This window comes from Callorhinchus milii, unplaced genomic scaffold (genome assembly GCF_018977255.1).
Source record: "Callorhinchus milii isolate IMCB2004 unplaced genomic scaffold, IMCB_Cmil_1.0 Scaffold2, whole genome shotgun sequence".
In the NCBI taxonomy this organism is placed as follows: Eukaryota; Metazoa; Chordata; class Chondrichthyes; order Chimaeriformes; family Callorhinchidae; genus Callorhinchus; species Callorhinchus milii.
Genome location: NW_024704743.1, coordinates 6,888,649 through 6,916,090, shown reverse-complemented (window position 1 = coordinate 6,916,090; position 27,442 = coordinate 6,888,649). Strand labels below are relative to the sequence as shown.

The 27,442-nt window shown below is 42.0% G+C and overlaps 1 protein-coding gene across 4 annotated transcripts in view; it reads left to right on the top strand.

The window, feature by feature from the left end:
• mpp7a (membrane palmitoylated protein 7a) overlaps positions 1–27,442 on the top strand; it is a 209,321-nt gene that overhangs the window by 32,152 nt on the left and 149,727 nt on the right. Inside the window, exon 1 of one of the 4 annotated variants that reach the window (XM_007905453.2) lies at positions 15,637–15,814. The exons of the other annotated variants lie outside the window; for them this stretch is intronic. The gene's annotated coding sequence lies outside the window, so the exon portion shown is untranslated. Of the gene's footprint in view, positions 1–15,636; positions 15,815–27,442 lie in introns of those variants that run through there. 4 annotated transcript variants of the gene reach the window in all.

The window sequence follows — 27,442 nt, the reverse complement described above, 5'->3', positions numbered from 1 at the left end:
TAGTTTTAATCTCCTTCACCATCCGTCTCAAGAACTTCCTCTTCGACCAGGCTTTCGGTCACCCTCTTATCCCTACCCTCCCTGCCCTCCACCCGTCCTAATCCAACCCCAGCTCGGATCCAATTCTCTGACTGTGCAGCGCCTTAGTGCATTCTCCCAATTTGAAAAGCGCTATACAAATGTAATTTGTTGTTGTTCGATTGTCTTAATCTATTTTAATATAAAATTGAAGCCATAATATGCATCTCTCATCAAGAGCAGTAATAAATATTGAATTAGGAAATAACTTAAATTTAATTCTCAACAAGTTTTATATGTTCTAAATTGTAGTGGTGGTGCCACAGACGAGGAATTTTTAAATCTAGGCTTGTGTGCAGTTTGGAATTTGCAAGACAAGAGGGAGGAAAGGTTGGGAAAGATTATATCATGGCAACACGTGAGGTCACCGTCAGAATGTTATGTTTGCTATGTTTGAGTTGCAGATAATTCTGAAATAAATATGGACCAAAATATTGGTTGTAAAATGAATATTAGTTGGTCATAATCTTTCCAGGATTGTCCTTCAGCATCAACCAGTTCTGTGGATCCAACAAACTTTTAAATTCTTTGAGACATTACCCTGACATTAAAAGCGCAATATAAATGTAAATTGCAAATTGTATTGTATGATATGAGACCATTTAATAGACTGTTTTGAATCTTTAGCTATTTTGATAATTGTGAGTCAGTAGATTGTGACTTACAGGTTTTAAGTTTTTCAGTGCAAGTGATCTTTATATTTTAAAAAAAATCTATAATTCGGGGTAAATGGAAAGTGTTGTACTGCTTCCTCAAGCTGCACATGCTTTGGAGGGACTTGTTCAGGCACGACCATATTAACTGTTTATCTTTGTGTTGGGGAGAATTTAATCCACCTAACTGAAATGTGAAGGTTTGAGAGGATTAACAGTCAAATATCAAGAGTAAATTTATTCTGCTTTAATCCTTTCTGTGCCCTTTTTGAAGTATCCTTCCATTATTCTTGCTCTACTAGTTTTCTGCTTCATATTTCTTGAGGAAATGGTTTTGGAGCCTTTTGAAATAGCTACGTGTACCAGCATGAGGGACGTATCTCAGAACTGTGATGCACCACTTTTGGTTTATTAAACCAATCTAGTGTCTAACTGCAGTGAGTGCAACTAACTTTGATCATTGCTGGGAGATTTTGCTAGGGTTTTCTTCCCTTTAGTAACTATTCGAATGGAAGAAATATGAGACAAGTAAACTTCTGAGCAGGGCAGAGCAATCTGCAATAGAAATTTCCCTGTGTAGATGGACACAGTATTCCAGATGGCTTCTAACCAAAGCACTATACTAGTTTAACATAATGTTGGGAATCTACATCCAATTGCGTTGTGCTTTGGCAGCGTAGCCCAATGCCTTTTTCATTGATCTATCACACTGCTTGGATGTGTTAAGTCAAACAATGTCCTGAAATTCTCTCCCAGCCTCACCATCTTGTCTTGTCGCCATATCTCTCAATCTCTTCTCTGACTCTTGAATGGGGTGAAATGCTGCAGATTCATTTAACATGGTCATTTATATCCTGTGCAATTTAAATTGATCAGATGAGAAGTTCGCTGACATGGACTGTGGAAATTCCCAGATCTCAGCTGTTTGTTTTACTGGAATCCAATTGGATACACAGTAGAAGGAATTAGCAAGCAGAACTGGATAATTCATGTATGGACTAGGAAAAATTTAACCTTCTCAAAGCGAGTGAGAAGTGATTGTGTTTATTATAAGGTTAAACGTAAGTCTACTTAAATGTTATCTATTTGAGAATTGCAGCATTCATGATGATGGAGGAGAAAAGAGCTTCAGACAAATTCTTTTCACTTACAGAACATTTAAAACCATTTTCATTGAAAATAAAATTCAGGATTTTAGTTTTGTGAAGTATTCATGCTTGGTGAATGTGGACCGACTGAACAAAGGAACTGAATGCTAAGAAAGAACAACATTTTCCATTGTAAAACTAAATCTGGTTGTAAAACAGATTCTGTTTGGAGTGTTGGGACAGCTGACACATGCAATCTGCATTCCTGGAGATTAAGTGTTGCTAAAACCATCAAAGGATTATTAATTAATTTAACTGGCACTTCAGGAATGTTTTCAGATGAGCTAATAGAAAGCGTTTAAAGAAAGTTTTCTGATAGACTAGTTTGTGTTGAAATACTTTGGTTTATTAAATTGTGGGAGAGACCTTTTGAATAAATAGTACTTGCAATTGATTCAAGTCCTCATGTCTAAACTTGTCAAAGCAATTTGCATTTGTAAAGTGCAGTGACTGACTTTGTAGGCAAATCTGGCAGGAATTTATGTACAGCGTTCCACAATCAGCCATGAAGCAAATTACTTTTTTTTAATCTGAGGGATTGTTGGCCAGGACACCAGGAGAAACTCGTTCCTCTTTTTTGATCTTTAACATTCACATGAATGGGCAAATTCAGTTTAATGTCTTATCTGGAAGTGACCTCTGATAATGCAGTCCTATCAGAACAACAAAAAATGGCATTTATATAGCGCCTTTCACATAAAGAGGACACCCGAAGGCACTGGACAGTTGAGGGTTTGCACCCCAGCTGCGAGTTGGATCTAGAAGGATGACCAAAGGCACAGTCAAACAGGAAGGTTTTGAAACGGACATTGAAGGAGGCGAATGAAAGGATTCTGAGCAGATAGGTTAAAAGCCTGACCTCCGATGATTGGGTGGGTAGGGATGGGGGTGGGTGGGGGGAGATCAGGACGTGAAGCAAGCCAGTGTCTGCTGAGCAGAGGAAGTGGGCAGGTTGGTAACAGAGAAGGTTACAGAGATAGGGAGGGGCAAAACTGGAGGCATTTAACAGTGATGACAAGGATTCTGAACTCGATCCTCAAAGGCAGCGTGGTCCAACTGGTGGCCCGCAAGCCGATTCCATCCATCGTCTCCCATTTCATCTGGCCCACCTGCCCTCTTCATAACCTGTAAATTTTATGTTTCTGGAAGGGTTACCCAAAAAATATTGCTTATGCGGCCAGTAGACGTTTCTTAAAATAGGAAGTTCGGCCCTCAGCAACCAAAAGGTTGGACCAAGCTGCTCTAGGGAATGGGGAGCCAGTGAGCCCAGTCAAGCATGGGGTGATATGCTCACAGAGCCTCATATAAGAGATGATATGAGCTGCAGAGTTCTGCGGGGCCAATATGGAACCTCAGCGTCCTGTTCAACTCAACTATCCTTCATCTCCCATATCCGTGTCATGACCCACTACGCCTTTCCCCACATTTGCAATATTATCTGACTCCACCACTCTCTCACCGAAGGTCGCCAAGACCCTCATCCACGCATTCATCACATCCAGGTTCAAGTACACAAACTCCCTGCTTGTCGGTCTCCCCAACTGCACAGGCTGCAGATCATCTAGAACTCTGCAGCCCGTGTCCTCTCCGGCATCGGGCTCCGCGACCCTATCAGCCCCATCCTAACCTGACTCCACTGGCTCCCCATCACTCGGATACAGTTTAAGATCCTTCAAAGTCCTCCACGGCCTTGCTCTTCCCTACCTCTGTGACCTCCTAACCCCCACCCACCTGTCCACTCCCTCTGCTCAGTGGGCTCTGGCCTGCTTCAAGTTCCCTGCTGTTCCTCGCCTAGCTAACCCCACCATGGGCGGGCTTTCAGCCTCTCTGACCCCACCCTCTGGAATTCCATCCCACAGTCGCTCCACATTGCCCCCTCCGTTGCCTCCTTCAAGACCCATCTCCAGACTTTCCTCTTCAACTGTGCCTTTGCTTACTCTCCTACCCCTACCTTCCCTGCACTTCACCCCTCCTGTTCCTAACCACCAGCTTGGGTGCGGATCCCTGACTATTCAGGGCCTTGGGATGTCTTCTTGACATGAAAGGCACTATACAAATGTAAGTTGTTGTTGCGGAGGGATGAGTTGGGAAGTCCAGTGAGCAGACAGTTGGCATAGTTGAGCCTGGACAAGATGAAAGCATGTTAAAGGTCTCAGCAGTCTGAGGAGAGACGTTGTGGTGGAGTGGGCAATATTGCAGAGGTGAGGGAAAGCTGAATGTATCAGAAATGCAAAGGGGGTTTCAAGGGCAGTTGAGTCAAAACACACTGAGGTTACACACTGGTGCTTTTGTGCTGTCTGGGAACGCAAATACTCGTTTGCAAATACACCAACGCAAATACACCAAGGTTTGTGACCTTGGTGCTGCCAGGCTGGGGGTGTTTTCTGTTCATGTCCTTGAGTAACTGCACATGTAGATGTAAGCCACTTGTTCTCTTGAATAAATCATGCTGTGCTCCAGTAGTGTTGTGGTTTCCTTTTCATGCCTTATTTTATTAATGATATGGTTTTCTGGATGATGTATTGCATTAGCAAACTTGAAGCACTGACAATAATATTTCAACAAAAACTGCCCTGTTTAGTATATTTCATAGTTCGCTTCTGTGCATTTTCAATCTTGGGTTATTGAAAGTATTACTGCCAGTTTCGGTTTAATTTGCTGTGAAAGTTGTTGGTTCATTTTGGACTCCTGATATTTAAAGTGTTGTACACCCATTTATTTTGGTCATTCAAGCTGTGTTGTTTATTGCTGTACAAGAAAGTTGCCTTGCTGTAATCTTGGAGTCCTGTAGCTCAGTGGTTAGAGCACTCGCTTTGCAAGCGACAGACCTGAGTTCAATTCCAGGCAGAGGGCGAAACCTTGGGCAAGTTTCCTTACTCCACACAGAGCCTAATAATAATCCCTCCAAAACCAAAAACAATAATAAATTGGTCATTTTCAATCTATGACTGTTTGTGGGACATTGCTGTGCGCAATTGGCTGCCGCGTTCGCCGACAAATATACAGTCAATTCACTTTACAGTGTGTTCTGTGAAGCGCTTTGGGACGTCCTCCCGACGTGAAAAGCGCTATAACAAATGCAAGGATTATTATTGTTTTGGTTCAGAGCTGTCTTTGTTTATCTAGTGTAGTTGGAGGAGCTGAGCGCTGCTTAGTGCTCTAGCACACTGGCATGGGCACGCCCACTCGCACACTGGCCTGGGCACGCCCACTCGCACACTGGCATGGGCACGCCCACTCGCACACTGGCATGGGCACGCCCACTCGCACACTGGCATGGGCACGCCCACTCGCACACTGGCATGGGCACGCCCACTCGCACACTGGCCTGGGCACGCCCACTCGCACACTGGCCTGGGCACGCCCACTCGCACACTGGCCTGGGCACGCCCACTCGCACACTGGCCTGGGCACGCCCACTCGCACACTGGCATGGGCACGCCCACTCGCACACTGGCATGGATTCGTGGGAGGTGGGCTTGTGTTGTGATTTCTGTATGATGAGCTTTCAGGTTCTTGTTTGTGGAGCCCATCAGCAGATGCTCAGCAGAATCCAGACTTTTCACCAGAGGGAGGGAAATCTGAGTTGTTGTTATTCTCAAAACACCCTCGGGCACCTCTGTTACCGAACTGAGAACATTGGAAATAAATGGTTGTGCGCTTTGGTGTGGAAATAAATGGTTGTGCGCTTTCAAAAGCAAAATTTAATAAAAAAGAATTGTAGGAATATTCGGTAGAAAGATTTCAGTCAATCTGTGATCAAGGTTTAATAGGGTATCAGCTGCCTTGTTTTTTGATGGAGTTATTTAGTTTTTCTTTCAGATGTACAATTGGGCATAATATTGACACAGGTTGGGCAGAATGGCCTGTTTCTGTGCTGTACATTATTGGTAAATGTTTGTAAATGTGCAACATACACTTGCGAGTCTTTGGTTTGCTTTTAGTTCAAAACTAATTTGAGGTGTATATAGAATTGATCATCATATTTAACAGAATAAGCTGTTTCTTGAGTTTGCGTAAGCCATCTCTGTCCAGCACTAAAATTAAACAGGCATACAATTCAGTTATTTACCTAGATTTGAGATACAACTGAGAATAGACTTGTACTTATGTGATTGAATAATTAATAAATAATCCTTGCATTTAATATAGCACCTTTCACATCAGGAGAAAGTCTTAAAGTACTTCACGGTTACAAGATTACTTCACAAGATTACACTAAAGTATAATGCCCGTATATTTTTTCAGTTAATGAATAGCAGTTCTTGGAAAATGTCTCCCTTTTGAGGCAAATAGCATTCTTATATTGCACATTGCTATGATGCTTGTAACAATTATAGTAGATCTGGCATTCTCCCAGTTTCAGTCTGTCCTGCACACAAATATGGGTCAAAACCAAAACGGGCATCCTGCATCTTGAGACCTTTTGTTTTTCCGGTTCAAAAAGTAACTGTCAGAGTGACCTGGTGACCTAGTAATGCCAAATGATACTCTGGCATGTCCTCACAATATGGGAAAATAACTCAGTTGGTATCTTTTGCAGGTATGGTGTGGAGATGGTGTGTGTGGGTGGGGAGAGAAAATGTGTCTGCATGTCCTCATAAAAACCCGTATATTTAATATACAACCACTCACATTATATAGTGCATTTATAAAGCAAATCTTCACGTGCGTAGTGTCTCGGAGCGCTTGGCCATGCTGTGACATGACGCTGAGCTGAAAAGAGTGGGGAAATGACAGAAAGCAAAGACCAAAGAGGAAAGTCTTGAGGTGTGATTTGAAGACTGGCTAAGACAGGATATGATGGAGTGATTGAGGTGGAGATTTCCAGAGATTTAGACCATAGAGTACCTTATCACTATAATTTAAATATTACAAATAATAATAATTTGGTCACTTAATCCATGACTGTTTGTAGGATGTCGCTGTGAGTAATTGGCTGCCATGTTTCACTCACAAAATACACAGTCACTATACTTTACAATATATCCTGTGAAGTGCTTTGAGACATCCCAACGACTTGATAATGTGCTATATCAAATGCAAGATTATTATTATTGATGTGCATTAACATTTTTAAGATTTCCTTCAGTCCCTCCATTTTTATGTCCTCTGACCAGGACTGGCATGCAGCATCTGGTGATTGTGCAATGTCAGCTTTTATCCTGTGAGTGTGCGCTGGCGATCGATACCACTTCTTGCTTTTATTTGACTAATTGGGGATACATTGACCTGATCAGATTTCACAAACAGAGAAGTGACTAAAGTAAGGATTCAAGCATATTAGGAGGATTATCCTCAAGGAAACTTTCCAAAAGAATCCACTTAAAACAAAGTGAAAGTGAAAGCATGCCAACCGAGTAGAAACCGTTTGCCTCGTGTCCCAAGTCCAGGTTAAGATTAAATATTAAACAACAATAACAAAATAACATTTATAGAGCACCTTTCATGTCGGGAGGAAGTCCCAAAGAGTTGAACAGTCAGGTGTCGGGGCCCGAGCCTGAGGGAGGGGTGGTGTAGGTTTGAGGGAAGGCAGAGAGGTGGGAAGGGCGACCAAAGAGGTTGAAGAGAAGGGTCTTGAGACCAGTCTTGAAGGAGACAAGGGAGGAAGCGAGGCGAAGGGACCATGGGATAGAGTTCCAGAGTGTGGGGGCAGAGAGGCTGAAAGCCCGGCCATCGATAGTAGGTCGGGTCAGGCGGGAGACATGGAGCAGGTCGGAGCTCGCTGAACGGAGGGAGTCAGCAGGTCAGAGAGGTAGGAGGCCTTAAAGGTGAGGATGAGGATCTTGAACTCGATCCTCTGGGGGATGGGGAGCTAATGAAGTTGGGCGAGGGTGGGAATGATGGTGTCACGGAACCTGGTGCGTACAATAGAACGCTGATAAGTATAGTCAGCGCATGATTGGAAAATTGATAAACTGCTTGATGAAGTAAATCACAATTGGCACCAACTGCAGCCATTATTCAAGCTTTCAACCTCTCATCCTCAAAAACCTCTCATCCTCTCATTATTGAAGCTTTCAACCTCGCATCCCGAAAAGCTGTGTAAAAGTGCTGATTGTAGTGAGCCTGCAGTGTAAAAAATGCAGTGCTTCATAAACCAAAGCTGTCAGTCATGAACTGTTGCATTTGTATTACATTTTTTTGTCCCGATGTTTGGAGAATGGAAGGAGACTGAAATGAGCCTTTATAGCATGCACTGAAACTGGAAACACTATGTCTTCTATGATAAATGACGGTACTGCTATGCTATACGTCTTGGCAATGGAATGCTGTTGACCTGACTCCTCTTGATTAAGACCTTTGGTGCATTGAGTGTTTTTTTGACCCAGAAGGAATGCCTTTAAATTGTACATTGGGTGAATTTGCCTCAGGGGCTCTCCACATTGAGGAGCTGCTTCAAAATGTCTCCATTTTGTCTGCTTGATTTGCTCACCTCTTGCACTGTGACAGTTGTTCCAGTACTGGATTTTGGCTTTGCGTACTTAATGGCAGGCCATGAGTTTTACAAAAGATGTCTACCTTTAGCAGAGACTGGCCAAGATTAATTCTGAATTACATCTTGAATCAGCTGAGTTTGTAGAACCCACTCGTGGGTTCTCATCCCCTCTGTAGCATTGCCTCTCCATATTGTGCTGGTTATCCTATATATTGTGTATGGAGTCCTGTAGCTCAGTGGTTAAAGCACTCGCCTTGCAAGCGAGACACCTGGGTTCAATTCGGCAGGGCGAAACCTTGGACAAGTTTCCTTACTCCACACGCCTAATAATAATCCCTCCAAAACAAAACAATAATAAATTGGTCATTTTCAATCACGACTGTTTGTGGGACCCTGCTGTGCGCAATTGGCTGCCGTGTTTCGCCCACAAATATGCGGTTAATTCACTTTACAGTATTCTGTGAAGCGCTTTGAGACGTCTAGAAGACGTGAAAAGCGCTATATCAAATGCAAGGATTATTATTATTATTACACCTGGTATTTGGCACTGACTTCTAGTGTTAATAATGGTTGTCAGGTTCAGATTAATGTCACTTCCAGTATGTTCATGCACATTGCGCATGAGAAGCGCCACTGACGTCACTTTGCGAAGGAAGCGATAGCGGGGATTTCATGTGCATCAAACAACATGCAGGAAGTGACATCAACAGCAACTTGACAACCATATGTTAAGTATTGTTTTGAATTTGCTTAGAATTTATCTTAGGACCCAGAGGACAGTATTACAACTGGTATTTTGTATCAGCCTGAGATTTGTGTGTTAATTCCTGTATTAAGTTGTAAAACATAATACTGTGGTGTTTGTGTTGTGATACTGTACATTGTTTCATCAAGGATGAATGGGACCAATTTGTATTTGTTTTCCACTTCCAGTGTTACCTAATAATAATCCTTGCTTTTGTAATAATAATCCTTGCTTTTGTAATAATAATCCTTGCTTTTGGCCCATTGGTTTTCTCCACTTATATAAATGATCTAGATTCAGGTATCAGGGGTATATCATTAAAATAGAGAACATGGCTATGTGTGAAGAGGACTGTAAGCAACTTTAGGATGATACACAGACAAACCAAATCTGAGCGGATCACACAGATAGAAGATACAATTTACATTTATATAGTATCTTTCTCATTGGGAAGATATCTCAAAGCACGTCAGCCTTATATAGTGCCTTATTACATTGTTGAATCGTCTCAAAGCACTTCATAGAATATGTTATAAAATAAGTCTGTATTTTGTCGGTGAAATGTGGCAGCCAATTGAACAAAACAGTGTCCCACAAACGGTCTTGAATAAGACTTTGGGTCACTCAAAATACACAAGGACTATGATGAAACAATATCAATTTCACTGCCTAGAGAGACAGCTGATGCACCAGTTGTTGTTTATATAATGAAGATGTACCCTTTACAGCTTCTTATACACAAGATGAATCGTGAGCACTTGTCATTCAAAGAGCTCACCAGGAGAACTTTGTGTGTAGCAATGCTGTGCAATGAAGGTGGATTGAGTGCACTTGATGGGCTGAATTGTCTTCTCAGCCTGGTTCAGTTGGTAGCACTCTCACCTGAGTCAGAAGGTTGTGGGTTCAAGCCCCATGTTGGAACTTTGAATTCTGTCAGGACTGACACTCCAATGCAAAATGCTCCAAATAAAATTGGTCATTCACTTCATGGCCGTTTGTGGGACATTGCTATGAGAAAATTGGCTGCCCACAAAACACACAGAACTGCACTTTGCAGTATATCTTCTGAAGTGCCAAAAGTCATGAAAGGCACAATACCAAATATCAGGATTCTTATTATGGTTGGTGCTGTTCTTTGGGTGAGATGTTAAATCAAAGCCCCGTCTGCCTGTTCAGGTGGATGTGAAAGATCCCATGCATGGTATTATTCGAAAAAGAGAAAGGAGTTTCTTGGGACGTCCTCCCGATATGAAAGGCGCTATACAAATGTAATTTTGTTGTTGTTGTTTCTTCTGGTCTCTTAGCGAACAATCCCACAGCTAAAAAAAAATTCATGGCTGTTTATGGGACATTGTGACCAACTGTCGTTTTCACCTACGAAAACACACACAGTCACTGCCTTTCCCAGTAAAATCATATGAAGTGCTTTGAGGCATCGCGATGGTGTGATAAGACTCCATATCAAATGCAAGCATGATTAATATTCTCCTATTCCTGAATTCCAATATGAATTAAAATGACTGGCCTACTAGTCAGTCACTGTAACCGTTCTCAATTATGTTAACCAGTGCTAATTATTTTAAGAATGCATTCAGAGAATACATTGAGACACCACGGGTGATGGATCTGAAGAAGATATGCAAATTGTAATGACTAAGCAAACGCTCGTGACCAATGAATGGTGCAGAGCTGGTGGTTTGGTTGGAACCATTCATTGTTTAGCAGATGTCAAGTAACAAAAGCTGTAGAGTGTGATTCTGAATGCTTGTATTTTTCCAAGAGTGCTTTTGGAGTTTTATTATTTGACCGTGAGCTATTTTAAGTTGGCAGTGAATTGTTACAAGAAACACTGTCGTTAACATCAGGATTCATTTTTGTTTTGAATAACTACTTTTTCCTGAAAGAAAACATTTTTGTTTCCAAGCTGACAGATCCGAGTGCTCAAGAATGGAACACTTATCTACTTCTAAAACTTTCAGGTGTCAGGGCTCACTCTCGCCTCCGAAACAGAAAATTGTGGGTTCAAGCCCTACATCGAGACTTTGAACTCGCATTGTATAGGTTGTTGCCCCAGTGCAGTGCTGGCGGGTGCTGCGTTGGAATTACCGTCCTCCCGGTGAAATATTAAACCAAAGTCGGGTGAATGTTAAGCATCCAATGGAACTATTCAAAGAGTAAAGGGCGTTTCACCTGATATGCTGGCTCCCTATCCTCCAACGAATTGAATTCAAGATTCTTGTTCTCACCTGCAAATCCCTTCAAGGCTTCACCCCACCCGACTGCTGTGACCTCACCTTCAATCCTGCCAATCCAGATACTTAGTTTGCTCAGCGACCACTGGTCTCCTTGAGGCCGGGTAAGGCAGGCTTTCAGACATTCTGCCCTGCTCTCCGGAACTCCATCTCTGAGTCTCTTCCTCATTTCAACGACCATCTCAAGACCTACCGCTTTGATTGTGCTTTCACCAGCGCCTTGGGGTGCTCTATATACATGTGAATTAGTTGTTTTTTTTGTCATCTTTTCTCCTTCGGCTTCAAACTCCCAGCTCAGGTACTCAGCCAGCAAAGTGTTTTGAGGTGTCCTGATGTTAAAGGTGCTATTTAAATGTAAATTGTATTGAGTTTTATTGAGTGCCCTCTGTAACCCATTTACTTCAGCCACTTGCTGTCAATTTCAGCTGTATCCAGTATCAATGTCAGAATTCCCGGCCTCTTGTATGTGAGTGTGTGTGTGTGTTGCTTTGAACTTTACAAACCATTCAGAGATGGTAGGCCTTTATCCCTTGAACTTCGTGAATTTTAAAGTGCTGTTTACTTTTCAGAGAGGGAGAAGGTGATTATATTTTGTTGACAGCAGCATTTCTGTAACCACACTAGTCTTATTCATACCTTAGTGTGAATGCAACTTCATAGAGCCAACGGAAGGTGGTATTTTTTTAAAAAATCTGCCAGTCTTTGTCCTTCCGTTTTTCTTATGTATAATATCTTAAATATGAGTATAATGGCAAAGACAATTATTTTAAAAAAGGATCACGCCTTTCTTATTTAATCATTCCTCACAAACACATCCTTCTAACATCCTTCTAACACTGGGATCATGCTCATTACTTTCCTGTGCCTGGGCAGAACCCATATGTCACAGTGACCAGAACTGCACTGTACATAAGGTGTGGCCTAATCAAATCGCTGTACAACATGGGTATGACTTCTGCGGATCTGAATTTAGCTGATTTACCAGTTCATGGTGAGCGACGAGTCAACTAATAACTGAGGGCAGAGCAAAACACCCAACCTGCAGCCTTTTTAATTCATTGACGGGTGTTTTATTTTCTTGCGAGCAAACTGAGCTGTCAGCTGCCATTCACCCTCCTCTGCCTCACACTCCACCACCTTGTAGGTTAGCAGCAAAGCACAGCTCACCTTTGTTCTGGTACAAACTTCTCCTGGAGATGGAGGAAGGAATGTGACCAGAAAAGGCTTGTGATATTACGCCTGCATGAGTTGTTTCCGTATTGTTTTGGATTCAGATTTCAATATACACTGGCTGGCAGGATCCCAGCAGTCACTGCCTCGGGGTAGTTAAGAACTAATTCTATTTGAACTTGTTTCTGAAGTATCCCACGTTGTAACCAAGGCATTGAGTTTTGGCACTGAGCACTCCCAGGAATTTGATCCACTATTTCCTTGCCCATAACATGATTTTATTGGATCATTGTCATTTACAAGCAAACTAAGATGAGTCAGTTGACTTTCAGGGTGAAGATGATGCATTGTTTAATTTAGGACCTGCCCCAAAATAAAAAAAACGATACGACAGGCATCTCTTGTCCTCGGAACTTGTGCAACTGTTCTCATTCTCTGATTTCAGCTTCACGTGGTTACTGACATGTTCGATTCTATTCATCAATTATGTGGCTACCAGTTGTTAAGCTGAGGTATGTTCTGGCTTCTCACAAGACCCCCATCTCTCAATTACAAATGTTCAAAAGAGAACTGACAAGTGAAGGAATACGGGCAAAAGGCAAGGAATGGGATTAAATTAAATAATTTAAGCTAAATTAAATCTGTTTTTTTTTCTCCTTTTTTTGGAACGCAGTCAACATTTTTGGCACAACACAAGGATTATTTAGTTCTGATTTTAATTCTGGATGGTGGGGAGGAGGAAAGTAGTTGGGCGAAGTGAATGCACTTAGATTTTTCTGATGGAGCTGCAGTAGAAAGGATGTAGCTGAGTGTATTGAGTATTTTCAGATGCTGAATTTCCTTCAAAACAAGAAATTATGCCACTTATCCTTCACAATTCTCAATTGAAGGAATTCAGTGGGAATGTTTTGAAAGCCACTCTGTTTTATTATGTAGATTTCTTGACTGACCTAATTCATCTTAAAAGGGCAAAGGTCTGAAGTTTTTTTTGTCATAATTATGCGGGAGGGGGAAGAAAGATGATGCTCTGTTATGAATTTTGTCAGCATATTGGCTTTTTCTTAGAAGGAATATCAGCCAATGCTGGACCCAGCCACAATGAGACACAATATCAAATGCAACAATTATTATTATTAAACCAAAGTCTTGTCTTCCTTTCCAGGTGAATGTTAAACATCCCATGATACTGTTCAGAAACAGAAAGTGTCTTTGCTAATTCTTCTCTTCACTACCCCCACCCAGCCCTCCCCCCTTGAAATTAGTCACTTGCTCCATGGGACATTGTTGTGTAATGACCAGTATCATTATTATTTTACAAGAAGTTAGCATCTTTTGTTTCAGTACAGAAATTTCAGTTTTGAGTGCTGCAGTTTCTGTGTCTGCAGCAGGACTGGCATTGAGAATGTGAATGTAATGTGAAGTACTTTGAAGGTTTATGTGGTTTGTGGATTCAACCAAGTTTGATATTTAACTCTTGGCAGAAAAATTGCACACACCATTTATCAGGAATAACGCTTCAATACTGAACTACGTTTAACAAAACCACGCTTGTGTTTCCCCTAAAATTGCCTGCTCTTTGTATCCCCTTGCAGTCTATAATCTGGAAGGAAGAAGAGGAAGGAGTGAAATGAAACTGCGGTTTTCCTTTTGAAAAGTGCTTTGTGGTCACCTCTAGTTTGTGAATGTTTTATTGCCTTTTTTCTAAAACCAGTGCCACATTTGGATTGGCTTCTTCTGAAATGTTAATTACACGCAAAAAAAATTCTTGTTGCAAACTAAAGGAGGCATATTTCATAATTGTAGATGTCTATCCACATTCAGATCATATAATACCTGGTATACCACTACATATACCAATGGTCTCACCTTTAAAGGTTGGTTTACCATTACTAACTTTTTTTAAAAAAGTAAGAACTGTTGATCCGGTTTAACTTATGTATTTGTTTTGATCTCTGTTTTCTTAGTTTTGTGAAATCCTCCCAGTGGAAGAGAAGTTAATTAGTCAGACTGAGGATATTGTATTCATAGATAGTCCAATTAAGGATAGTTCAGCTTAGTAGCTTTGTGTTTCTTTCCTCTTAACCTTCAGCTGCTCAATCTTCAACCAAAATTTCTCCCTTTTTACCGAATAAAAGACGCAATGTGTGATTCATTTCCCACACCAGCTGTCTGCCAACAGATATAGTTCGTAATGACAAATGGCCTTCTAGCTTAGCTGCAATCTTGCTAGCTTTACTGTTCTGGGAAATAATGCTGCACAATCGCTCTTAATGGTAATTCTCTGGCTTGTTGACGATCATTACAGAAAGTGATTTTTACATAAGCGCTGAATTTCATTATGGAAGTACCATGTCATGTTGGAATATTGGCTCTCAATTGAGCAGGAGGCCAGTCAGAGGATGCAGTGTGTTAGTCATGGATTAAAAAGATTATCTGATTAATGAAAAGGGTGTGCGGCATTGTTTTGAAGCATTGCTTACATACAACTTATTAGTGTAGTCGATTTTGAGTTTTTATGCCTCTGAATTGCCATGTTCTACAACTTAAAACCTATACTCGTACAGGTTGAGATCTGATGCATCTAATTTGTTGAGGTCTTGTGGTTGATTTGATACTGTGTTTAAGTAAGATGCAGTAAAACTTGTCTTCAGCAGTCTTTCAGTGGGCTGGACCAAAGGGTCTTTAAGGGTGGTCTCTGAGTAAGGGTTTGTTGGTGCAGTGTCGGGCAGGGCCAGGGTGGTAATTAATGGTAATTAATAGGATGGTTGCTGAATGGAGTTGATTACTTAAACAGGTATTGTGAAAAATAAACAGACTTGTGTAGATTGTCCTGCATCTCTTGCTACAGGGACTCGAGAGTGAATCAGTAAACGAACATGACCTTGCCAAAAGCAGATAAAGATGTTTTCGCTTCTTGTTCATTACACCTCTCCGATACTTCATATGCATACTGTCGTTCCTGCTGCTGAAGATGAGCGGCTTTACTTTAAACTGCTTTTACTTTCTTTGTGCGGTGTTTTAATTGATGTGGCAGCATATGCTGCACTGAGGAACCAGCTGACTTACCATGATTTGCATGTAGGGAAGCACGTGATGCAGTTAGTTGATATTCTGAGTTTGTCGGCAGCAAGGTTCCAGCCAAAACAAGTGCTGTACAGTAGGAACTGACTTGCTGGGTTTGGCCAGTAATGAATTGAAACTACTGTAACTGGCAGGGGCTTTGATGGGAGAGTTCAGTGCTGGCAGAAGACAAAGAGCAACCAGCTTTCCCCGGTGCTTTCAGTAAGTTAGTGAAGAGTACACGGCTGCTCAATGGGATTCTCTCTTTGGTAGGTGATTGAATACACAAGGCATGTCCTTGGTTACAGAAAATGCTGTAAGGGGTTCAATTTGTACTGTAATGGAGATGCTTTTATTTAGCCTGATTAGATTGTTTAATGGTGGAAAACAAAAGTGATTTTCTTTGTCACAGGAATCATCTATTTTTCACTGGAAGCTCAGCATGTAAAATTCAGATTGTTCAGATGCTTGGAAGTATTGTGCTTTGACTCGCAGATTGTAAAACGCAAACACCAAAGCAGAACTACTGACATTGTAAGGTGGGACAAATAGATACAAGTGTTTTTTTTGTGGTGCACAGTAAATTGAAAAAGTCGACTTTCATTGAGTCTAAACGCTGCACCTGGGACATCCTCCCAACGTGAAAGCTGCTATACAAATATCATTTGTTGTTGTTGAGTGCAAAAGGTTTTTGTCTGTATGCAGTTAACCCCTGTGGAGAATAGATTTTTTTTCTCTGACTACATTGACCACACTAGTGAAGTATGTTTCTGTTGCCCTTCGTAAACAGTGTTGTGCAAGAATATCTTTTCTTTCAAGCACTCCGGGAAACCATCCCGTGTGAAGGCGCTATATCAATGCACGTTGTTGTTTTATATTTGACCAAGATAAATCTTTGCTCAATTGGTGACTGGACCTTGAAGAGTTAACATTCAGAAACATTGGCTGGGTATACTTAAATTATTTTGTAGCTTTCGGTGGGGACAGAGCACACTTGATTCAATTCCAGTATTGGAAATGAAATTTCCAATGTTATTGATGCTTTCTTTAATGGGAAATACCAGCTCTGTGGAGAAAGAAGCTTTACAGAAAGGTTGCAATGATTGAGCAGCTCTGAATTCCACTTGCATGAACCATATTCTAAATCTAAACTGGATCTCAATGTGTGAAACGCATGCTTGTCCTCATATGCTTTTAACCTTTGCATTGAGATGCTTTCTCCCATGTAGTTATTTCAGAGAAGGCTAATTAGAAGTTCTAGAGTTACTGAACATTCTTCTTTGGACAGAGCTATGTGCACACATCCTGGGTAGTATTTTAATGAGCAAACGAAAGACAAATGGTGCTGTGTGAGAGAAATATTTTCATTTTTCGGCTCACGTGCTTTTCTCCTCATACATACTACTTTTATTTCTTTATCTGCTGTGGTTAGTGTTCTATTATAGCTACAGAGGCCTGCAATTTCTAACTGTCTTAGCCATAAGGCTGTTGTCTTAAACAAGAGAGATTATTTTAGAAGTTTGTAATTTGGAAGCTGGTTTCTGCAGTTCATTGAAGAGCTTCAAAATTGAGACTGAATTGCCGATTTCTCAAATATTCTGCACGACCATTAAATTTTGGTCCTAAGTTTGAGGCAGTGAACAATTCACAGGCTCTGGGATTTCAGGTGGTCATTTATCAAAGATGTTCATCTTGACATACCAATACAATGTATGTAATTTTCTTAATTTGGATTGAAATAAACTCGTACCAGAAGTTCTATATTTAACTCCAGAAGAATCTCCTTTTACCTGTGATTATTATAATAATAATAATAATCTTTGCAGTTTACATAGAGCCCAATAACATCACCAAGACGTATCAAAGCACTTCACAGGATATACTGTAAAGTGGAGTGACTTTATTTTGTGGGTGAAACACAGCAGCCAATTATGCACAGCAACGTCCCACAAACAGTCATGGATTGAGTGACCAAATTATTATTATTTGTAATATTAAATTATAGTGATAAGGTCTGAATCTCTGGAAATCTCCACCTCAATCACTCCATCGTATCGTGTCTTAGCCAGTCTTCAAATTACACCTGAAGACTTTCCTCTTTGGCCTTTGCTTTCTGTCATTTCCCCACTCTTTCTGGCCAGTTATGTAAAATTTGACCTATTGTGAATGTTAATGTTAGCATGGTGAATCCTAAATTGACTATGTTCTTTGTGAACCTGCACTGCTGCTAAAGCTTAACTTTTTTTGTTTTATTATGCTTGCCATGAATACTGCACTGGACTGGCAATGAAGTGGGGGAAATGTAGTGGAGATATTTGTCAATTCACAAGAAAATTACTGAATATCATTGGAGAACTAAGACTTCTGCATTTTCCCTTCCATTTGTTGTTCAACATGTTGCACGGATGAGTCAGTCAATCGCACTAGAGAAATAACAGCACTGCCAGCCTGGTTGATGACACCACAGCCAGCCTGGCTCATCGGCAGGACCTGGAAGGGCAGACTGGTCACTAGGGACTGGGAGTCATCCCACTCAGCTTCTGTTAACACTGCAAGCCAAAGCCTTTATAGGTAACACAAGGCAACATACTGCAGATGCTGGAAATCGTTGGGAACACTCAGCAGGTCAGGCAGAATCTACGGCATTGACCTGGAACAATAACTCACTTTCTGCCCGACCTGCTGAGTGTTCCCAGCCCTAACAGGTACGTGGCCATAGCTGGACAAGCAGTGGGAAATCTTGCCAGACAGTAATATCAATGGCAAGCTATGTGGCTTTAGCTGGTTAGACTTCAGCAGTACCCCAACACACACTCCGGGGTCCCCAAGCCTTGGCTCTTGCCAACCCGTGCATAGTACTTTCTGCAATTAGGTAAGCAGGATGTGTCCCTCCAGGGAGAGATTGTGCATTTCATTCCAACAATCGATCTCCGATATTTCCATGTGTAGGTGGGATGCAGCTTGGTTTTGATACTCTTAAGCATGGTGCTGGGTTTTCACATGTGTCAGACATCTGACTGACCAAAAAAAGGGGAAATGACTTCTTGTCTGTCCAGGAAAAAAAATAAATGCAAATATTCTCTTTCCCATGCTGGGATATAAATACAATGCCCCCTTCCCCTTTTTTGTTTTTTTCAATTATTCTTCATTTGTTTCCATCAATGTTTGTGGTGATTCAGTGATTCAGAGCCCTGGGCTGTCCTGATGTGAAAGGCGCTATACAAATGTAATTTGATGTTGTTATTGCACATCCATAGTACATAGGCTTTATATTTATTTTGAGCTCAATTGTAAATATTCTAATTCAAGGTCCATTATAATTGTTGTTCTTTTGTTCATTATCTTGGCTCAAAAGTACTGTATTTAACTCTTGAAGAATCACCTTTTACCTGTGATTATTTACTGTTAGAGCTGTCTGAAGAGGGTTCCAATTGCAGCAAGAACTGAAGCGAGACTGTTTGTGGCTACTTGCTGAATGCAAATTGGCTGTAACATTTGTTTCCAAAAGCAATCATTACACTTGTTAAGTATTCGCTTTCCAGGGGTAATAATCCCTCCAAAACAGCAACAAAAAAATGTTGATCAGTCAATCCACTACTGTTTAAAGGATATTGCTGTGTGCATGCTGCTTTTCGCCCCAAAATAAAATCAATCCACTTTACAGTATATTCTGTGAAGCACTTTGACGCGTATCAATGACGTGAAAATAATAACAATCCTTTCATTTGATATAACTCTTTATTACATCTTCAAGACATCTCAAAGTACTTCACAGAATATACTGTAAAGTGAATGACTATATTTTATGGGCGAAATGTGGCAGCCAGTTTTGCACAGATAAAGCACTATATCAAATGCAAGGATTATTATTACTATCAAGTGCTCTTTGATAATTTGACATGAGAAAAGGAGTTATAAAAATACAAATTCCTCATCCTCAAATCTGTGCTTCATTAAGTGTTAGCCTGGCTTAGTTAGCAGCACTCACCTCTTGAGTCAGAAGGTTGTGGATTCATGCCCCACATCGGGACTCTGAACTCAGTGCGAGTTGCACCAGTGCATTGCTGAGGGTGTGCTGCATTGTCAGAGGTGCCGTCCTTTGGATGATTTGTCAATCCAAAATCTCACCTGCCTGTTCAGGCAGACGGTAAAGATCCAATTGCACTCTTTGAAAAGAGGCTATATAGGCTCCCTCTTGGTGACATCATCTGCAGACATGGGGTTAACTTCCACATTTATGCAGATGACACCCAACTCTCTGCTTCCACCACTGCTGTCCTGACAGAATGTCTGTCAGCCATCAAGTCCTGGATGAGAGTTAACTTTCTTCAGTTGAACGTCAACAAGAAGGAGGCCCTGCTGATTGGCTCCCGTGAGTGCCTCCACACCTCAGGCACTGACAGCATCACCATCCATGGATGCACACTCCACCTTACTAACCCAGTCTGGATCAAACCAAACGAGGGTTAAACTAACCCTTGGCGTTTTGTTTGATCCTCAAATATCCTTTCTACCACACATCCATGCCATGACGTGCTCTGCCTTCCACCACCTCGCAACATCACCCAGCTCCGCCACTGTCTCACACTGCAGGCCGCCGAACCCCTCATACACGCATTCATAACATTGGAGCTTGACTATGCAAACTCCTTGCTTGTCGGCCTCCCCAACTCCTCCCTCCATAGGCTGCAGATCAGCTAGAACTCTGCAGCCTGTGTCCTCTCCTGCACCAGGCTCCATGACCTTGTCACCCATATCCTTGCCTGACTCCACTGGCTTCTCATCACACAAAGGATCCAGTTCAAGATCCTGGTCCTCATCTTCAAAGCCCTCCGTGGTTCCCCCTACCTCTGCACCCTCCTAACGCCCTACCATCCTGCTCCCTTCCTCCGCGAAGCGAGTTCCGGCCTGCTTCACGACCCCCACCTCGCTCGCCCCACTATTGGCGGGCGGGCCTTCTTCCACTCTGCCCCCACCCTCTGGACCTCCAACCTGCAGTCCCTCCACCTTGACCCCTCCCTTGCCTCCTTCAAGACCCATCTCAAGACCTTCCTCGATCACCTTGCATCCCCCTTGCCCTCCAACCTCCCCAATCCCGACCCCCTGCTTGGATCTGAAACACTGATTGTTCAGCGCCTTGAGATGTCCCCTCGACTTGAAAGGCCATCACAGCTATCTAGCTACCAGCCCATCTCAAACCTCCCTTTCTTATCCAAGGTCCTTGAGAGAGCTGTTGCCTCCCAGCTTCGCTCTTTCCTTTCCTCCCACTCCCTACATGAACACCTCCAATCGGGTTTCTGTGCTGCCCACAGCACGGAAACTACTCTGGTCAAAGTCACAAATGACATCCTGACCATGTGTGACCAGGGCTCCCTCTGTCTCCTCGTCCTCCTCAACCTCTCCGCTGCCTTTGACACCGTGGACTATTCAATCCTCCTCCACCGCCTCTCCTCCCAACTCAACCTTCAAGGTTCTGTCCTTGACTGGTTCAGGTCCTACCTTTCACACCGCCTCCAATTCGTCGCAGCAAACAGCTTCTCCTCCAGCCCCGCACCGTCTCGTGCAGTATTCCTCAGGGCTCTGTCCTCGGTCCCTTCCTCTTCATCCTCCACATGCTCCCCCTTGGTGACATCATCCACAGACATGGAGTAAATTTCTACGTGTATGTGGATGACACCCAACTTTGTCTCTCTGACTCCACCCTTAGCTCCAGGACTACTGGCGTCCTGACCGACTGCCTGTCTGACATCAAGTCCTGGACAAGGGACAACTTTCTTCAACTCAATGTCAGCAAGACCGAGGCCCTCCTGATTGGCTCTTGCCAGCGCCTCCGCACCTCGAGCGCTGGCAACATCAGCCTCCACGGCTGCACACTCAACCTCACTAAGCCAGTCAGGAACCTGGGTGTCTTGTTTGACCCTGAACTGTCCTTTCTCCCCCACATCCGCACCATGACCGGCACTGCCTATCACCACCTCCGCAACATTGCCAGACCCTGCCACTCCCTCAGGCTGCCCAAACCCTCACCCACGCATTCGTCACATCAAGGCTCGATTACGGGAACTCCCTCCTCATCGGCCTTCCCAACTCTTCCCTTCACAAACTGCAGGTCATCCAAAACTCTACAGCTTGTGTACTCTCACGCACCAGGCTCCGCGACCCCATCACTCCCACCCTGGTTGGTCATCTAGGTTCTGATCTCAGCTTTTTTAATTATATTCAGTTAAATAAACCTATTTTGATTGCAAAAGGTCGGCTTTTTCTTGTAAGTCATTGTTTTTTGTAAGGTTGTGAGTGTGCTGCTCCTCCCCCCCATCTCTCTAATATATATCCGTGTTTTTCACATGTTAGGTTAAGATCATTGCTTTCAGTTTCACAAAGAAGTATTCATTGACAGACATTTCAATAGGTAACTAAAACAGCTAAGTACTGTAATCTGTTTCCTTGACAGGTCAGTGCAGTTGATGTAGTGTATATGGACTTTCAGAAGGCATTTGATGAGGTGCCATATAATAGACTAGTTAGCAAAATTGAAGCCCATGGGATAATAGGGACAGTGGCAGCATGGATACAAATTGGTTGGGAGACAGAAAGCAGAGGCTAGTAATGATCTTTTTTTTCAGACTGGAGGGAAGTATACAGTGGTGGCCCCTATGGGTTGGTATTAGGTGCACTGCTCTTTTTGATATATGTGAATGACCTGGACTTGGGTAAAGAGAGCAACATTTTAAAGTTTGCAAATGACACAAAACTTGGGAACGTGGTAAACAGCGAGTAGGATGGTAGCAGACTGTAGGAGGACATAGACAGACTGGTGAAATGGGCAGACACATGCCAGATGAAGTTTAATGCAGTGAAGTTTGAGATGAAGCATTTTGGGAGGAAGAATGAAGAGAGGCAATATACAATAAATGGTACAGTTTTAAAGGGGGTAGAGGAGCAGAGAAACTTGGGGGCTCACATACACGGGTCTGAAGGTGGCAGGACAGGTTGATAGCTCTGTTAAAAAAGCATATGGGATCCTTGGCTTTATAAATAGAGGCATAGAGTACAAAAGTGAGGAAGTTCTGCTGAACCTTTATGAGTCATTGGTTAGGCCTCAGCTGGAGTATTGTGTCCAACTCTGGGCACCACACTTTAGGAAAGATATCAAGGCCTTGGAGAGGGTTCAGAGGAGATTTACCAGAATGGTACCAGGGATGAGGGACTTTAGTTATGTGGAGAGACAAGAGAAGCTGGGATACGCCTGATAATAATCCCTCAAGAAAAAAACAATAATAAATAGGTCACTTCAATCTACGACTGTTTGTGGGACACTGCTGTGCGTAATTGGATGCCGTGTTTTGCCCACAAATGTACAGTCAATTCACTTTACAGTCTATTCTGTGAAGCGCTTTGAGACGTCTAGAAGACGTGAAAAGCGCTATATGAAATGCAAGGATTATTATTATTGTTCTCCTTAGAGCAGAGAATAGAGGAGATTTAATAGAAATGTTCAAAATTATGAGAGATTTTGATAGAGTAGATCAGCTGAAACTGTTACAACTGGCTAGAAATCAGGACACATAGATTTAAGATAATTGGCAAAAGAACAGAGGGGAGATGAGGAGAAGTGTTTTAACAAGAGTGTTGTTACGGTCTGGAATGCACTGCCTGAAAAGGTGGAAACAACCTCAATACAGATTCAATAAAACTTTCAAAAAGGAGTTAGATAGGTACTTGAAAAGGAAAAATTTGCAGGGGTATGGGGAAGAAGTGGGGCAGTGGGTCTGATTGGGTAGCTCTTCCAAAGAGCCGGCACAGGTAATATGGGCCGAATGGCCTCCTTCTGTGCTGTAAGATTCTATGACATGTCAAACAGAAATCAAGAAAAGCTTTAGGTCTCTTTTCCAGTAGGGATTCTAGACGAGAATAGGCTGTTCCCCGATTAGTTTACATTTTTCTACGATTTGCTGCATCTACATCATTGGGTACAGTACCTCTCATGCTTTTTATTTACTGAAATGGATGTTTCTTGGTTTGTAAACTTTTTCGGTTATCTCCATTTTTGTGAAATGGCCCGTTATGGAGGCGGTTTCAACCTTCTCAGTTAGAAGCGTCTGAGTCAGAAGGTTGTGGGATCAAGCCCATTTTGGGACTTGGAACTCACAGCTATGCTGACACTCAACTGCAATGTTGGTAAGGGCTGTATTGTTGGAAGTTGCTGTCCACTGGATGAGAGGTTAAATCTCAGGTCTCAACCGCTTATTCAGGGAGAAGATAAAAATCCCATGGCACTAATCAAAAAGAGAAGGGAGTTGGACCTACATTGCCCCAAATGAAATTGGTCACTTCATAGCTGTTTGTGCTGTGCACAAATTGGCTGCTGCGTTCACCTACAAATACACAGCTGCTACACTTTACATTATATCCTGTAAAGCACTTTGGTTCAACGATATGAAAACGTGGTATAACAAATGCAAATATTATACTGATCACATTAATTGGCTTTCACACTTATCATTGCTTTTTGAGTCTCATCAAGTTCTATGTACCAGTTGTGTTTCCTTCAGCCACTGTGACAGTGGATTTCGAATTGCGATCTTTGTAACATGTTCTAAGGAGCTGAACAGAAAAACCTATAACCAAAAGAGCACAGGGTTGTCACAAATGCCTTTTTGTTTATCTTCCTCTTTCTTTCACTAGTTCCCACCCCCATGAAGCTGGACAATGCAACTCTTTCTATGTTTAACATGATTAAAATTTCTGCAACCACAGGACACTGACTCGGAAGTAAAGTTGAATGAAAGTTCAGATTTAATTGCTCCACACAGAGAATGGTGAATACGATGAATTCATTACTGTGGAGATGGACAGCAAATTCAAGATGGAATTGGGCAACTATTTAGAAAGAAAACAGTGTGCACAGGATTTTCTTTTAGTTTAAGATCATTTTTTGTTGCTTGGTAGTGAGCAATGACTGATCCTGTACATTCCTTAATCAGTCACCTGAAGTCATGAGCTAATCTTGTGCAGTTACTCCACATGTTTCTGTATTGTATTGCAAATGGCATTGCGAAATTTATGATGTTATTTTTGCAATAACATTTCTGAGTGAATGCAATTTTCTCCAGTTTATACAGTATGCTATGAGGGTTACAAATTTACAACAAGCTTTATTCCTTTAACATGGAGGCTGTTTTGAATTGAACTGTACAATATCTCTTTAATATTGCTCACTAAATATACAGTCAATTCACTTTACAGTATATTCTGTGAAGCACTTTGAGGCGTCTTGAAGATGTGATAAGAAGAACAACAACAAGATCACATTTGTATAGCGCCTTACTCGTCGGGAGGACGATTTTTCATAAGGACTATTTCATAAGGCGCTATATGAAATGCAAGGATTATTATTAATGTTCTGATATCTACAATTGGCAGAGCTGGCAAATTGCTCTTTAGAACATATCAAAACCTTAAAAAATGGTTTGTCATTCACTCGGCTCACAAAAATCATGGAAATGAATAGGAATCCACTAGAATTGAAAAGAGAAGGGAGTTTCACCTGGTGTCCTAGTGAAACTCCCTTCGGTTAAATTTGTTATTCGCCTCTCGATGGTGCTGTGCAAATTGACTGCACGTTAACGCTTAACCCAAATGCGACTTAACAGTAATTACTATGAAGCACCTTTAGATGTTTTGATATGATAAGGCATTATATCAAAAGTATATTATTGAAATCACACTTAAAAGCATAAGACTATGGGTGAAATTGTAATTTTTTAAAAAAATGTTACATTGGTATTTTATAGTCATGATGCAGTTTACCAGGGAAGATGAATTTTCTAGTACGTGTCCAATTTGAAACGCTTGACTCTTTACAACAACAAGATTTGTTGTTCAAGTACATTTGAACAACTATCGGGAGGACCTCATCACAGGCTTTACAATAAATTGAACCTTTGGGAAGTCTTATTGGTGCACCACTCAGGAGTGATCAAGCTGTAACATGACATAGTTTAACGCAGACTTTGCTTTGCCGCACTTTTCAGAAAAGCGAGGCCCATTTATAATATTTTGGACTAAGTATTGTTGTTTAAAAGTGTTTTGGTTAGTCGTGTGTCTTGACTCATGTGGAAATCCATTACCATGCTAAACACTGTCCAAACCAAACAGTTCCATGTATGCCACGTACACTTGGAGATTCCCATGTTTGAAATTGACTGCATATTCTCTCCCGAGACACACATTCTTCTTATCTAATCATAGAGGGTATTAAATAATCTTTGCATTTGATATATCACCATAGCACATTATTGAGACATCACAAAGCACTTCACAGGATATACTGTAAAGTGGATTGACTGTATTTTGTGGGTGAAACTCAGCAGCCAGTTTGCACACAGCAATATCGCACAAACAGCCATGCAGTGAGTGACTAATTCTATTTTGGGGGATTCTTTGACCAGAACACCAGGAGAAACTCCCTTCTCTTTTCCAATACTGCCAAAGGATCTGTAACGTCAACCTGTACAGGCAGACAGGACTATGGTTTAATGTCTCATCCGAAGGACAGTACCTCTGACAATGTGCCACCTCTGATAATGCAACACTGCATTGAAGTGTCATCTCAGACTCTGTGATTCGAAATCCCGACATGGGGTTTGAACCCACAACCTTATTACTCCGAGACGAGAGTGCTACCACTGAGACAGGATGACACACATGGGACATTGGTTGGCATGAGCTGAGAGATGGGTTACTGCTGGAGTTTAACCGGCTCGCTTGCCATTGATATTGTCCGGCAAGCTTCCAGCTGCTTGTCCAGCTCGTACCAGCTTTCCTCTTTGAGCTTTATTTGCTTGCATGGTTAGCAGGAGCTGAGTTGAAAGAATTCCTACCCCTAGTTTATTTCAGGGCAGAGTAACTTCACTGGGATTTGAATTCAGAACCCTCAGGTCTGAAATTGTGTTTAACTGGATGAGCTCCAACTATTGTTTGACTAGATGGCGTGAATGCAAATTTGCTCTTGTAATTTCCATACTGATGCACAAGGAGACCTGGTGCCCATTGTATCAGCAAGAGGAGGTGTGAAATGGAGTCAGTTTCACACAAGCACAGAAGATGCATGTATAAATGATTCTTGGCAATGCTTTGCACAGCGTTGATACCCAGTTACAGCTGATAGAGCTGGAAATGTTATGTGCTTCCTTTAAACCAAAGGTATAGAAATGGTATTGAGACATGAAGGAAAAAATACATTTCCATATACCACCTGTCCCCAGCTATAACAAATTTTGTGTGGTAAAAATTACTTTTCAGTTTTCAACTTCCAGAGCAAGATGACAATTTCCAGTGACGTTCAGCGCACACATTATACAATCGTGCAATATGCAGTAGCACAAAGCTTAAGGTGTATAGCACCCTCTGCTGGTTTTATTGATGTTGCATTGGTATCCATTTGACCATGTGGAAGATAAACGTTAAAAGTAATTTTCAAAGTATCCGAACAAACTCTGCTATTTAATCATCCATGCTGTGCCGGTCTCCCATCCATTACTATCCATAAAATCCAAATAATTTAAAACTCTGCCACCCGCATTCTCACCCGCATGAAACTCCGCTCCCCGATCACCCCAGTCCTTGCCTGACTGCACTGGCTGCCAATCCAGAGCGGATCAATTTCAAGATCCTCACCCTTGTATTCAAGTCCCTGCACTCCTCTACACCCCCCTACCTCTCTGACCTCTCTCCTCAAAACAGTACCCGTTGCCTTCGTTCCTCCGGGTCTGGCCTCCTCCTCGTCCCCCGAGTCCTCCGCTCCACCTTCGGCGGCCGTGCCTTCAGCCACTATGCACCGAGGCTCTGGAACTGCCATAATAATAATAATAATCCTTGATTTGATATAGCGCTTT